This window comes from Labrus mixtus, chromosome 19 (assembly GCF_963584025.1).
Source record: "Labrus mixtus chromosome 19, fLabMix1.1, whole genome shotgun sequence".
Classification (NCBI taxonomy): domain Eukaryota; kingdom Metazoa; phylum Chordata; class Actinopteri; order Labriformes; family Labridae; genus Labrus; species Labrus mixtus.
Genome location: NC_083630.1, coordinates 1,985,001 through 1,990,000, shown reverse-complemented (window position 1 = coordinate 1,990,000; position 5,000 = coordinate 1,985,001). Strand labels below are relative to the sequence as shown.

The 5,000-nt window shown below is 45.9% G+C and overlaps 1 protein-coding gene and 1 long non-coding RNA gene across 4 annotated transcripts in view; both read right to left on the bottom strand.

Moving 5' to 3' along the window:
- The window catches only part of LOC132994011 (uncharacterized), a 2,047-nt gene extending 1,855 nt beyond the window's left edge, over nt 1-192 (bottom strand). The window contains exon 1 of the long non-coding RNA XR_009676610.1: nt 22-192. This is a non-coding gene — a long non-coding RNA (uncharacterized LOC132994011). The remainder of the gene's footprint in view (nt 1-21) is intronic.
- LOC132994009 (guanine nucleotide exchange factor VAV3) overlaps nt 1-5,000 on the bottom strand; it is an 82,454-nt gene that overhangs the window by 75,941 nt on the left and 1,513 nt on the right. The gene's annotated exons all lie outside the window — the stretch shown is intronic.

The following is a 5,000-nucleotide window of genomic DNA, read 5'->3' as shown; positions in this document are numbered from 1 at the left end:
ACTGAACATCTGTACCTTCACCTCAAGTCTGGGTTAGGGTCTAGAGAAACCTCTGAACCTGACTGATTTGTGTTTTAGGGTCCCCGTGTTTCTCCCCCTGACTCTCCAGTCTCGTTCTGAGAGTAGAAACACTGTTTTAGTTTGTGAGCTGTCACCACATCGACCCGACACATTTAGTCCTCCGTACCTCATGCTGGTTATGTAACTCCAGTTCTTCCTGAGGTCTCATTCTGCACAGAGGAAAAGAAGACGTTCTTGCTGTCGCTCTCGTTTCTCCCACACTCTCTCTCTCTTTTGTCTCTCAGCCGAGCGCAGAGTCTTTGAAGCTGTCGCACGGAGGAGAGTGAGGAGACACATTCTCTCCTCCTTGCTGATAAATTAAACATCCAGATCATGTTTAATGTGTAGCAGTCTCTGAGTGTCCATGTCACACACCTGCAGAGGTGTCAGACTCAGGTCAGACTCAGGTCCCCTCCTCCTCTCACATGATCTCAGACATGTGCATAAAAACACGTTTCAGAATCAGACGTACAATCTGTGTTCATGCTTTGAATCCTACCAACATGTTTTCAGAATGAATTTAAAATAAAGAGAGGATTAAGATTTCATGGCCTCTCTTCTCACATCTGTGATGTTTCTGTGTTTCTGTGTGAAACTCGTTAAAATTAGACCTGACTCTCTCTCCCTCTCTCTCTGTCTTTCTCCCTCTCTCTCTGTCTTTCTCCCTCTACCTCTCTCCCTCTCTCTCTCCCTCTCTCTCCCTCTCTCTCCCTCTCTCTCTCTTTCCAAACTGAGTTTTGAACTCCTTGAAGTCTTGAACGCAGCTCAATGAAGAGCAGAGAGAAGTCTTTGTGTTTTCTCCTCGTTCTGACGTCTCGTTTCGTCACTGCGAGCTCGATCGAGGGCATGTTTGGTTTCACTTCCTTCCTCTATTCCATTTCCTGATTTCCTGCATGTTCTCGCTCACCGACAGCCTGTGTGAAGCGTTCGGCCGCTCAAGGCGTCGCAGCAGTTTCTCTCAGTTTTGAATCCTTTGTCACGGAAAACAAGACGGCAGGAGGCTCAACAAGTGGAGGCTGTCTGGGCTGATTTATAACATCATTATAAAGTTTAGAAGCAGCTGCTGTTTGAGACACACTCTTGCCTCTGTCATGGCCATCTCTGCTTCGATAGAATAGAAGAAGAAAACACCCATACAGGGAGGTCAAAGGTCGTTCTGCTGTAAACAATATTCACAGGTTTAAACATGGAAACTGAAGAGCTTAGAAACAACTATTACTGCTGACTCCACAGAGTCCTCTCAGAACTCCAGATGTGCTGACTGTTATCTACGCCCACACAGTCACTGCTCTGGTCCAATGCACCATCGCTTAGCATCACAAGACGGTCACTGGTTTCAATACTGGTGTGATTGTAAAGTGGACAAAGACAGTAAAGTTGCAGATATGTAGATATGCAGTCTGTGCAGTAGAGGTCATATGATCCTGCCCCTTCCTCTAACCAAAATATTTACCTTCCTGTTCAAAGGTCAAAGGATGCTCAGGTGGGTTCAGTCCACAGCAGAACAGATTCTTGTGTCGGTTTAATCAGACTCTCACAGTTATGGAAAATTCAATCACTCTTGTTTTCTGCTCCTGCAGTTCCTCCAGTGTCCACTAGAGGCTGGCTGCAGAAGCACAGGAAGTCACATACACACCCATTCTAAAAAGCCTGTTTTTACAGCAGAGATTAACATGTTTACAGCCTGGTTCAAAAAAACAAATAGGTGTGATTAGCTCATGTCTCGATGGACACACACTGTACGGGGGGTGAATGTTTTGATGACTCATCAGTTTTGATTTGATGAAGGATAAGAGTTATTCACAATAAGGCGTGTAGCTGACCTGATTGACAGGTGGGCGTGGTGTAACGGTTTGTCAGGAGGTTTAAAACCCGCCTCAGCTCCAGCTCTCAGTCTGTCGTTAGGTTGACTGAAAGTTAGACTGAGACAGCATTTCCAGCATGGAGACCGCCATCGATGGGACTCCAGCGCCCCCTGCAGGAACAGAGGGGTGACGTCACTCAGGCTGCGTCCAGTAATATTTACAGTCTGTGGTTATTCCTCTAACCGTTCTTCATACAGTCGATGGGGTCAGCTCGGCCCGTGCTCTGGAGGCTTCGATGTGAAAACTCGCTGCTCGTTTATTTTGACAGTAAATAAGAGTTTTTGGTTGGACTAAAAGAGGCTCTTTATCTTTGTCACATTTCTAGACCAAGTCATTATTCCTGACAATATTCTGCAGATGATTGGATCAAAATGAAGGTTAGCTGCAGCCTTATTTTCCGTCCTGGACTGGAGCGACACATGGTCCTAAATATTTAGAGGAAAAAGAGAGAATGGAAAAACAGCGTGCTGCGTGTTTGACCACGTTTCCTCTGAATGTTAGAAAAGTGCTGATTTTCAGCGAGGGAGTCACAAATGAGCTGTGATTATGTGGTGTGTTTTCTCTGAACGCAGCAGAGTGTGGCTAAGCCGCGTCTCGACTGTGTAACATTACAGCCCGTAAAACGACCATCAAAGACTGTGTTTTTATTTCAAACTGTTAAAGGCGTGTCAGAGCGAAGGTTCATGCAGAGTACACACAAACAGACTTCACCATCATGACATCAGTAAAGATATCCCACATGCTTCAGTTTGACAGACGTTAGCAGAGTGTGTGTGGCTGATAGAAACCGAAGCCACATGGATCAGTGGTTAGCACGTGCAGCCAGCCTCACAGCGGGTTTGAACCCTATAGGGCCCTTCATGTCCTCAGAGGAGCGTCTGTGCAGGGCAGACAGGCTCTTTGTAGCCCCGCCCCCTCCCTGCCTTTGTCTCTGCGTCCCAGAGGGTCCCCTGGGTGACCGAGGCGTCCCATGTTCTATTAGCGACCAATGACAAAGTAGCTGCCACGCTGCTCATGCATTATGCAGGCGGAGGGGAGGCGGACGCACCCCCCAGTTATGTAAATGTAACCGTGAGGAGCAAAAGTCGCTGGGGGGGTGTTGACATCCATTCTGAACCTAGCAGCGATGTGTGTGTGTGTGTGTGTGTGTGTGTGTGTGTGTGCGTGTGCGTGTGCGTGTGTGTGTGTGTGTGTGTGTGTGCGTGTGCGTGTGTGTGTGTGTACATTCACTGTCCACCATGTTGGTGTCACTAACGTCCCTCTGAACAGGAAGTGATCACTACACCACAGACTGCACTCTGTATAGCAGCTGTAATGATTAACTTAACGCTGATACCGAACTGAAGCTGTTTTTATTGAGCCTGCTCTGCATGGGTTACTTTTCAATACGGTGCTCTGTGTACGCGTTGCTTTACGTCTTCAAATCTCTTTTTTCTTAACATCTGCACCTCGTACGTAGCATGCTTCACCATCCCTCTGCACTTAATGTCTCATCTTAAACTGCTCTTTAGAAGACAAAGACACAAGCACCATCTAAAACATCTCACACTGTGTAGTGTTGTCCTCAAGACCACCGAGACCAAGACATACCCGAGACCAGAGAGCTCCGAGACAAGACCAAGACCAGGACCATAAATATCTCTGAGAAATCTTCATCTTGTGTTCAGGGGGCGTGTCCCTCACTTAGACCGTAACATCGGGAAGGTTGCAGTGGATAAAAATCTAACTACGAATGAATTGAAGTTATTTGTTCTTTTAGAAAGAGGAGTTTTCCTTCTAATCACAGAAATGAAGTGGACAAACAGCCGATCAGTGGAGGTCTTGACCGGTCTGGATTTAAAATCTGGAATCCACCCAGTCTGAGACCGAGACAAGACCAAGTACAAATACTTTAGATTCAGAGACGAGACCTTCAAAAAGAGGTCTTGAGACCAGGACTGATGTAAGTACTACAACACTGTCCCCGTGTTATGAATGATGTCTTTTTATTTAAATCACAATACTTCTATTCAGACGCTTTTATCCAAAGCGATGTTCATCAGAGAGTAAGAACACAAGCAGTACACGACATGAGCACATATTTGCTCATGTCGCCGGGCTACACACAAATCCCAACGTTGTCAATGTTTGTGTAAAACGTAGACAGTGTGACAGAGTTTTCCTGCAACTTTTGTGAATGAAAAACATTAAATAACCAAATATAAGGCGTCTAGGACTTCCGTTGTTGTTGCCGTGGTAACAAACAGATATGGCTATGGTTTGATTTGAATCATGTCAAAGTTGAATATTCTGGTATTATGTCGACTTTAAAGAACTTTGTGTCGGGCCCCCATCCTGCATTAAATATAATTTAAATATGGACACAAAGAAGCAGTTTGGAGAGCTCGCCAGTTGATGTGGCACAGAATCTGCTGCAGAGGATTGTGGGTAAGAAGAGCCAGAAAGCACGCTGGCTCTCTTTCTGCAGAATGTGACGAGATGTAGAAGGACTAATGTGCTCATCAGGACACTATTGTGTAAGTATGGATTATCGACTGCATGGAGCGGGTTTCTGGGTAATGTAGTTCAGAAACGCTAAAAGTCTTCAGCACTAAAAGTTATGCATGCATGCTCACACACACACACACGTGGCTGTTGCACCTGAGCTGTGGTTCTCATGGCTCTGACTGTAAGCTTTACTACGACTGATTTGTGTTTCTGCAGCTCGATGGCAGGCCGGGTGTGAGTAAGACACTCAGCCATGCATAAAACAAGCCCGACTATAAATAGACTAACCCGGTCTGGACCAGGCCAGCCTCTGAACATACGGCTACTACACACCACTGACCCAAAACTCATCACTGAGTTTATTTCAGGACTTCTTACAGTAAATGGCCCAATCAGCTTCTCCTCTTTCAGTCACAATCTGGTTTCACTGAAATCAGCGAGTAAACAGATCCTGGATCAGTCTCCAGTGATGACATTACAATCCTGTAAGCGTTTTTAAATGATCCGCCCACAGGTTGGACAGCAGAGACGTGATTGGATTGTGGAGAACGGTTAGTGCAGATCAAGTTGAGCATCCCTCTTTAAAGT